General features: G+C 32.8%; 1 pseudogene; it reads right to left on the bottom strand.

Annotated features, from left to right (window-relative positions):
• Positions 1–2,419: 2,419 nt before the first annotated feature.
• Positions 2,420–10,031, bottom strand: LOC132272821 (MDIS1-interacting receptor like kinase 2-like; annotated as a pseudogene).
• Positions 10,032–11,039: the final 1,008 nt, after the last annotated feature.

Raw genomic sequence — 11,039 nt, 5'->3', positions numbered from 1 at the left:
TTTGACTATTTTACCATCCACAGTTGTATCTACTGTAGGAGGTGTATAGCCAGATTCAACTATTGCCCAAGTTTTACCACCTGAGTTTTGCAAATAGGCTCTCATCTTTGATTTCCAAAAATTGTAATTATCTCCTTCAAATAAAAGACCACGTTGATTAGAGCCACCTTCTTTCAACGCATAAGACATGATTAAAGCAATTTTTGTAAATAAAACTAAACTATCCAACAAGGATTAACTCAATGTATAGAGATCAGCTTTGATACCAAATTGTGAGTTGTACGCAGCGGAATGTATTTAGGAAAGTTTTAGATTTTTGTAAAAACATATCTGTGTCGTTACCAACTTTACTTATTTTAGTAGTTAAACAATTAATTGCATGCAGTAAATTAAAGCAAAGTATAAAGTTAGAGATGACACCAGGATTTTAGTGAGGAAACCCCATTTGATAAAATACGTCAACTGTTATGGGAAAAACCTTGTGGACTTGTGCAATCCAAAGTAAACCAATCCACTATGCTTGAAACAAAGTATATCAAACTTTGACTCTAGCTTAAACCCTATCGTTCTACACCACACCAACCGCTGACGATCCTTTGGCTTTGTGACTCCCTGTCTAACAACAACTTGACCTCAGGCTTACACTTAATATTTGTAGAAGAGTAGCAGGTAAGTTAAACAGCACTCCGCGAATGCTCTAACCCTTTTAAAGTGTGACTGTGTTTACTTCTGTTCTTCAATTGTCTGAATGATATAGAAGAAGACCTGCTTCGTCTAATCGATGTTAATACAACTGTATGATCACGATCAGGATTCGAACACCACAACTCTAAACTTTGTGTTTATGTGTATGAGTTCTAGAAAGATATCAGAAAAATTAACTCTGATTTTCTGCAAAACTAATCTTCCTAAGGCTTTGAATAATATCTGAATAATAATGTAAAAGTCGTCTATAAACTAATGTATATGACATGGTTTATATATAGTATAGAATGACCTAATCCCTCTGAAAATAAGGTAAATTTTGTGCATAGGATTTGGTATAATTCTAGACCAACTGGGAAATAATTTAGAAAAAGGAATCTGCAATTGTAAAGCAATTAGGACATCTTGAACCAGTTCAAGGAAGCTGAACCGGTTCAAGTTTGGCAGTGACTCAAACTTGAGCATCTTGAATCGATTCAAGGAATCTGAACCGGTTCAAGGTTGGCAGACCTGAATATTTGAATTCTTTCAACCTTGTTTCATTCTACGGAAACTTCAGACCAACATGGTAAGTGTAAAATGTCTAACCTTGTTCATATTCTTTCCTAAAGTAGTGTTCTTACCCTTTTCTTCACAAACTCTTCAAGTATGGTAAGCTTGAACTCCTTCCCAGTTCTGTAGTCCCTGTTGAACTTGATGACTTGTAGAAGAAGTAATTTAAATTACAATTCAACTTGGACTTATTATGTCTACGATAATTGCCAAAAATAAATTAATATCTCACAGGGATGCTCTAAGAAGGTTTCATCAATTTCACGAAATGATGTTCAGTTACCAAAATGAAAATAATTGCTTCCGGCAATGTAGTCAACTGATTTGTTACAAGGTTCAACAGCCGGACATATCATTGATCTGCATAAACAGAAAACTTACTCTCATTTTTAAATTCGTGGCTAATCAAATTAGAAAACATTAAAAATCGTCCTATTAGGAATAGGGCATAACACAACCCTGTATAGAAGGGATGCTCTAAGAAGGTTTCATCAATTTCACTGAATGATGTTCAGTTATAGGTCAACTAATTTGTTACAAAGTTCAACAGTCAGACACATGTGAGTAAATTTATGTGAATATATCATGATAATATCATCTTTTACTCACACAAAATGGTAAGATATATCATGATAATATCATCTCTTACTCACACAAAATGGTAAGATGCATTTGACATACTATTTATCATTATTCAAATGGGAAAAGAAAAGAAATTTCAAACCTTACAAAATAGGTGGTAGAAATAACATGCTTTTTTCCTATACTTGGAGAAGATAGTAGATATGAAGTCGCAAGAAATATTGATTGATTTTTGGGGCAGTGCTAAGGGCTAAAGCCCAAGCTACAAAAGCAAGACAGAGAACAAAGCCCACAAACTAAGAGCCCATGGCCAAGAATGATACAATCAAAAGGGAACTAAGAAGTATGAACGACAAGAATAGGAAACCAGTAAAACCCTAAATTTGAAAATAAGAGGCACTTAGATTGGTCTTAGGATGTGTAATAAAAGGCAATGTATCTTACAACAATCTTGGCATCATCCTCACCACACAAGATAAATAGGACAAAGGAATACAATACAGAAATGATAAAATTGAAAATTTAAAGTGGAAAAAATAACACAAGAACATAAAAAATTAAAAGATGCGCGCAAAAATGCTCAGGAGGCTAAAGATCCAATATCAAACACTTGTCCTAGTGTAATCATGTGGAATGGATTTTGCAGAGTTAGCCTTCGTTTCGATCGTTCTGTGGAGACTTCTCTCATTGTAGGCCGAGATTGGGGTCTTGAATGCAAGCATGCAAAAGCTAGCTTGGTGATAAAGACTAATTCCTCTGCCATTTGTGCCGTTGGAGGTGAAAGACGTTGATCCAACACATCCTTCAAGAGTATACCTTGGACAACCAATGTCGGTGGCAATGATGATGATGATGATAGAGAGTAGATGAGCTCACCTGGATGCTTTCCCATGATCACTTCTACTACCAACACTCCAAAGCTAAAAACATCACATTTCTCATTCACTTCCATTGTATAAGCAAGCTCTGCAAAGCAATGAATAAAGGACAAAAATAGTAAAGAGAAATCTGCCAATGCTATTTTTGCTAGCAATTATTATTCAAAATAACTATAGAACTCACACAAAAAATTAAAAAAATAATTAAAAATAAAAAATAAAAGAAGTGTTAGGATCCAGAGGTACTAAAAATTGAACATATATTTTTGTTATTTATGCTAAATTATCTTCTATGAATGAGAAATTAGAGATGATGTTAATTATATATCAAGGCAGGATGGGTTAGATGAAGGAGTGCATCTATATTGTGTAATCGGTGTATTTCATTAAGATTGAAAGAGAAGCTTTATAGAACAACTACTAGACCTGAATGGTTTAAAATAGTAATAATAAACAAAAATACCTGGAGCAGCATATCCAAATGTCTCAGCAAACGAAGTCCAATTCGAAGAGTTAGGATTTATGAGCCTAGCAGTGCCAAAGTTAGATATATGAGCCACAAAATCAAAATCTAACAAAACATTCTTACTTGATATGTCCTGATGAACTATAGGAGGTGAACAATCATGATGCATGTAACATAAACCATCTGCCACATCTTTAACCACATTCACTCTCTTAATCCATCCACACTCCGAGGCTTGTTGGTCACTGCTCAAGATCTTTTGCAAACTTCCCCCTTCCAAGAACTCGTAAACCAAAAACGAGTGTCGTGGGTGCGAACAAAAACCATAAGGCTTCACAATATTTCGATGGCGAATCTCTGTTAAAGTTCGGATTTCACTTGAAAACCCATTCTGATTATTAGCCTATCGACCATCTTCCGGGGCATGAAGTTTCTTCACAGCAACAACTTGTTGACCACTTGACAAGTGAGCTTTATAAACACTTGCTGATCCTCCTACCCCAATGCAATGATCAGAGTTGAAGTCCCCTGTCGCTTCAATGATGTTCTCATACACCATTTTTCCATCGTAACTCCATATTGCAAACAAATTCTCATTACTTACTCTTCTCTGCTCATTTTCTACGCTGCACACTTTTGGGTAAAGAAGATAGAAAATCCAAACCACCATAAATGAAAGAAGCAAAATACCAAAAACAGGAACCACAATCAAAATCACAAGTTTGTTGCCATTGATCACCTCCTTATTAGCATCTTTATTCTTTGTGGGGGAGCTGTAAGCCTTCAAACCAGTGACATTGCCGCACAAGCCTTTATTGTTTCTGAATGCATTATACGAAGCCTCTTAAAATGCTTTATTTTTTGGAATAGGACCCTCAAACTGATTGTATGATACATCAACAGATGTCAAACTAGACATACCATCAAAAAAGAATGTGTGATACCCCCGGATTTCTGAATGCGGGTTGGCCAGGCCCACGCCCGAATACCCGAGGATATAAAAACAAATTGATAACGTACGAACACAGAGTACAAAAGAATAAAGAAGAATAAATAAAATGCTAACAAGAAACTAAAAATATAATCTAAGAATAAACCTCAGAATATATTTCCATTAATTATTAAACTCTTCTGATACAACTGATCCTCCAAAATACAACTTGGGAATCCATACTGTGTGGACCCCTAGAAAATCCAAACTAAATAAATGACAGCAATAACTGTCTAAATCAGGAAACTGAATCATAAAGGAACTCCTATGTAGCATCGGAAGAATGAAGTAGACTGATCCCCGCTCAGCACGAATAACCTCTACTCCTGACAAACACCTAAAAAATAATGGTGGGTCAGGCCCACAAACAAGTTCTACTCTATTACAGCCCAAACAGAGATCCGATACACGTATACATCCTAGTCAATCCAACAGTAACTAGTAGTCCATATATATATATACACACACTAAAGGAACCTCACTAGATTATAGGGTTATCTCAACCTGAATAGTAGGCAACATGCGAAACGCACATATAGTGGGCATGAGTACCTAGACCTACCAGGGTACACAACTACACTATATCTAGTTACACATCCCTGGCGATATACGCGCCCTAACCATTGATTCTGAGACTCAAGCTCATATCATGGCACCATACTTATATATATATAATCTAGTAACCATCCTATCCAGTATAAATTAATCCTCCATAAGTCATTCAACTTATTCAGCTGACCTGACTTGAATATAAGTAGGACTTAACATTTTAGTTAATCCATTCCCTTATATAATAAATTAATCCTCCATAAGTCATTCAACTTGTTCAGCTGACCTGACTTGAATATAAGTAGGACTTAACATTTTAGTTAATCCATTCCCTTATATAAAATAGGTATTTTTAACTGATAAGTTAATCAGTCGCTAAAATGCCACCATCCTATACCGGTGCATTAAACCACACAATCCAACAATTGATGTAACGATTAAGGAAATACATCAAACAATCCAGAAATAACTATGATAATATGATATCAAGTTATCACAAAATAGGAATGACTTATTATTTATTTAAGCTTCCTATATCATATGTCCTACACATACTGAATCTTATACATGATGATATTTTATTATACCGTCAAATAAGCATTCTCCATATCCAATTCATCCTACACATTTCTTAATTGCTAAAATATTTTAAAAGATTAAATCCATTCGTTTGTTAAAATATTCAAATAGCAAGCATCATTATGATTGAGTCTATTTAAATTTATTTAAACCCAAACCTAGTTCATATTTAATGTTTAGGAATCCTAGGCATGTTTCTACGTTCCATCATTCCATAGATATGAAAAATATATAATGTAAACATATAAAAATTCACATCGGAAATCAAATCAAAATCGTACATTTATCAATTCATAATACAAGAACAGATATGAACCAATTTCATAACACCTATGTTCTAATCCAATTAACCATGCATAATTATTTAATTTTATGTGTTTAATAAATCCTAGAATTTCCTAGGCATGTATAAAAACACGAATCAAAAGGAAAAAGATAGAAGAAGAACTTGCCTTAAACTTTCGGATCGAAAGTTAAATTTCTTCTTCCTTGATCTTCTCTGTACATGATTTTTCTCCTCCTTCCTTCCTTTTCCTCCTTCCTTCTCTAACTCTCTCTCTCTCTAGAATATATCACGTGAATATTTCTAACCCCCTTTTACAACCTATAGCTATATATTTATAGGCTAAATAAAATAACCCTAACCCTTTTCCTAATCCAAGTCAACTTAAAAAAATAAATATTAAAATATTAAAAAGGTAAGTAAAATATGTTATGTATATAATTTATGTATATCTTTATTAAATAAATAAATTATACACATTCTATTATTTATTAATGGATTATCCAATAATACTTAAGTTACCATAATATTATAAAGTAACTTAAAACATAATACGTATCAAATCTATGTATATTTTTATTATTTAAATATAAAACATATATATCAGATTAAATATTACTACCCAAGTTACCATAAAAGTAATTAATAAATTATTTTCCCTTCTATATATATTAAAAAGGTAAATAAAATATGTTACGTATATAATTTATGTATATGGCTATTAAATAAATAAATTATACACATTCCATTATTTATTAATGGATTATATAATAATACTTAAGTTACCATAATATTATAAAGTAACTTAAAACATAACACGTAAATAAAACATATACATCAGATTAAATATTACTACCCAAGTTACCATAAAAGTAATTAATAAATTACTTTCCTTTTTATATATGTATATAATATATATCTATATATATACATACACAACTATCCATGGGTAATAATCCATACACATCTAACCTCCTATCCAAGTAGTCCATGGGACCCAATTGATTAGCCTATTACTACTAACCATAACCATAAAAGAAAAATAAAATAAAATAATAAAAGAAAAGAAAACATTTAATTTACAATTACTCAAAACACCATTTAAGCACATAATCTAATTAAACAATTAACACATAGACAAATACAAATAATACATAGACACATAATCAAATAATCAAGTAATGCCTAATTCAATTAAACACATAAACAATTAGTCAAATAATCAATTAAATAATTAAAAATATAATTAAAACAAACAAATAAATACCGAGACTATCCTTTTAAAATTAGGAGTATTACAGAATGGGATGGAACCAGAGAGCTTATTGTGTGAGAGATTCAATGCTTCTAATTTTCCCAATTGTCCAAGCTGATTTGGTATTTTCCATTTTAGTAAATTGCGACTGACATCACGATTTTCAAGAGAGTGTAAATTGCCAATGCAAAAAGGAATACCTTCAGCAAGAATATTTCTGCTCAAATTCAAATATAATAGTTTCCTGTACTCTCCCAATCGTTCAGGAATTGATCCACTTAGATTATTTGCAGCCAAATTAAGATGTTCCAAGTCTGACAGCTCACTAATTTCCAAAGGAATGTTTTCTGAAAGTCTATTGTTGCTTAAATCAAGGTCTATCAATGAGGTTAACCTTCCCAAACTCTTTGGAATTGCCCCAATGAGATGGTTTGAAGAGATGACAAGCACACGTAGCTGAGTTGCATTTCCCAATTCAGGTGGTATCTCACCAGAAATATTATTGTTAGACAGTCTTAGGCTTGTCAAATTGTGACACTTGCCCCATTTACTAGAAAGCTCACCATACATTTTGTTATCACTCAAATCGATATAACCCAAGTTTGGATACATACCAAAATCTTTTGAAATATTTCCAAAAAGTTGGTTTCTTTCAAGCCTAACTCTGTATAAGCTAGTGCAGCTTTTCAAGCTCTCTGGGATTGGACCTGTGAGGTGGTTGCTAGATGCAGTGAACTTTTCAAGTGATCCACCACGACAAATATTATGTGGTAAATGACCAGTAAGCTCATTCTCAGCCAAATGCACACTGTTCAAACGGGTAAGATTATTCAACTCTGTAGGTATAGAGCCAGTGAATTTATTTGTGAATAAGGCTAGATACTGGAGGAATTCCAGCCTTCCTAATCCTGGTGGGATAGAGCCAGATAATTGATTGTCGAACAATCCCAACTCGGAGAGCTTGGTCAAGTTCCCAATAGTGGATGGAATGGATCCGAAGAGTTTGTTTCCTCCAAGGTAGAATTTGGTTAAGTTGCGTAAATTCCCTAATGATGTGGGTATTGAACCCGTGAAATTATTCTTTATTAATCCGAGTTCAGTGAGAGATGTGAATGTCCCAATCTCAGAGATGGGTCCTGAAAGTTTGTTGTTAGAAAGATTAAGAAGGGTTAAGTTGACCAAGTTCTTTATGAAAGCAGGTATTGGACCTGTAAGTTGGAGGACAAATCAAGATTGACCAGAGCCCTCAGCATTCCAATTTCTTGAGGGATGGGTCCAGAGAATTCATTTCCAAAAAGGTATAAGGTGGTTAAACTGACCAAGTTTTTTATAGAAGCAGGAATTGGACCGGTGAGATAGTTGGTGGCTAGTGATACTTGATTAAGAGACCTCAGTTTCCCTATCTCAGATGGTATTGCTCCAGAGAGATGATTAAAAGACAATTCGAGGTCGATGAGCTTGGAAAGGCTACTGATGTGTTTGGGGATTGTCCCGTAGAGTGAATTGTCATTTAAAAAAATGCCACGGATATGAGGAAAGCATGAGAAGTTGAGATGGTCAATTGTACCTCTTAAACCAACACTGGTAAGGCGTATTTGGGTGACACTTCCATTACCCTTCTTGCAATGAATCCCAAGCCAATTGCAAGGGCTGCTGCTGTTTGGAGCCCAAGATGAGAAAAGAGATTGGCTTTCATTGTCAAGACTGGCTTTCCACTCTAAAAGAGCCTCCCTTTCCTTTTCTCTTGGAGCAGCAGAAGAAGAAGAATCACAAGCAGTGAAATGGGATAAAGAAAGCAACACTGCAATGATGATGGGAAATAAAAGACGTTTGAAATTAAAAAGAAATTGGTTGTGGAATTTCATTGTGGGTTTGATACTATAAGAGGGCAATTGTTTGGATGGATGATGAAGGGCTCCAAGTATGGAGAGGTTTTTATAGAATACAATTAGTATATGGAATATACACACACAAATCCACTTCTTAATAATGAAAAGTTGGTTTTGAAAAGTCAGTATCATGAAATTTCTATTTGTATAGTAAAATATTCTCTCCAAAGAACAGAAATTAATATACACTAAAAGGAAGAAAAAATTAATAAATATACTCTCAAAATCCTACCTTCTTGTGATTTGTTTGGAAAAAAGGGGAGAGAAAAGAAAAGAAAATCAAGGAAAGAAACACCTATTATATTTCAAGAATTTGAATTGGCCTTACATTTATGCATCATTTGATTGGAGGGATGAAAAAGGGATGGAAGGGAAATTGTCTCCCTCACTTTTTGTTTAGTTGGATAGAATGGATAAGGCTCAAAAGAAAAGTGAGTGAAAAGAAATCTTATTTTCTAGCATGCAATTGGTTAAGGTGAAAATTTATCCAAAAATATTGTATTGAATAGCATACAAGTTACTAAAATTATTTGTAGGTACCTAAATTGTCCTTATGCTATATTGTCCTTATTTTATAAAAATAGTAAAATAATAAAATAAATAGTAGAATAATAAAGAATTCATTATTAGTAATATATATCTAAAAAAAATGAAATAGTTTTCAATTAATCGACACCTTATAAATTACTAGTTATAAAAGTCAAGTTAATTCAAACTCTACCAGCAATAAAGTTATTGTTGGATTGTGATTCTTTGAAACCATAAAAATAAATAAATAAATAAGTAATTAAATTATTATTGGTGGCTTACAATTGTCGATATAGTTGTTGGATAAAATAGGAAATCAAAATAGAAAGAGTTGTTTTCACGAGAAAATTTTATTTTCGCGTGTTTTGGGCGGGAAACATTTTAGGGAAAGTAACGGGTTGCGAGAATTTAAATTTTCGAGAACGTTTAATTTTCATTCTTTTCAAACTTTAAAAAAGTTATAAAATTTTCACTTTCTTTTATTTGCTAGTTGATTCAATGTAACCAAACAGAGCCTAAGAGAAAGGATGGATGTGATGACACTTTTTTTTGTATGTTTGGTTGGAAGAATAGGAGAGTTCTTATATTATTTTTACCAATATATCCTCATTATTGACAAAAAGTGAGGGAGACAATTTAAAATAGATTTAAATTTTTTTTTTTTTTTTTTTTTTTTTTTTTTTTTTAAGTGATTGAGAAGGTGGATGGACTGAGCCTTCAAGGATAGAGTGAGTGATGGGCAGAAGAATGACTACCCCAAGCGGACAGCGCCATTTCTAAACCTTCCATTACTTTAGGTCTTCGGATATGGAGCATCACTTGTGATGTTGAGAGGACAAAGTATAACACGAGATTTCTCTATCCCAAACAAATTCATGATAAATTTTATTTTAAATATATTTTAATACGAAATATTATAAATCACAAAATATTTCAATTACCTTTATGGTTATAAAAGTAATTAAAAAAATGAAAAACAATGAAAATAACCAAAACTCGACCACCGAAATAACTATTTATTGATTATATGAATCAATTAGATTGTCAAAAGTAAAAAAACTATAAGAATATAACAAATTCAAACAGTCATAATTTTCAATCAACAAGTACTCACTGAGTTCATTCCATAGGCACGAAAAGAATGTAATGAGTTCTACACCTGTGTCCAGTTTGCTTACGAGATTTGAGTTCGTTTAAAATCTAAAATTAGGTTCTTTCATGAAGTTTTAATGAATTTTAGTAGTGCTTTTGCATTATTTTAAAGTTCACATGATTTTCTAAATTCAGTTTGTTTTGAATTTTTGTGAGCGGTCTATATTTTGAATTTAGACTTATCAAAAAAATTTAGACATTATTTGTTATTAATTATTTTATTTTATTTTACTTAAGTTAGATGCAGCAATAAATAGTTATAATGCTTAGACTTTAATTTGCACAATCACTCTCATCCCCATGTTCAAAGCACTAAAATCAATTCTTTAATCATGTTCTTGACTCATCCGTCTTTGATCTTGAAGACAGTGGCCTTCATCTTTTTAAAGGCGGGACCAGTGCTACAAATTTACCAAGGAAAAGTCTTCAATTGCTTTTAAATTTGTCCTACTTTGGGTCTTCGGGGACGTATCACATCAGCTTTCCTGTCTCATATAGAAATATCAATTTAATGACATAGTTTTTACTTCAAGTGAGAAATATCAATTTCTCACCTATGTTTAGTACGGTTACAAAAGTCATTAATTGGAAGACGTTTAGATAGAGTTAGAATAAAAAAGCAGTTTCCTT

Source organism: Cornus florida, unplaced genomic scaffold (assembly GCF_030987335.1).
Source record: "Cornus florida cultivar Cherokee Brave unplaced genomic scaffold, ASM3098733v1 CherokeeBrave_3.0.0_Hap2_Chr09, whole genome shotgun sequence".
NCBI classification, from domain to species: Eukaryota; Viridiplantae; Streptophyta; class Magnoliopsida; order Cornales; family Cornaceae; genus Cornus; species Cornus florida.
The sequence above is the reverse complement of the archived record's forward strand: the minus strand, read 5'-3'. Positions and strand labels throughout refer to the sequence as shown.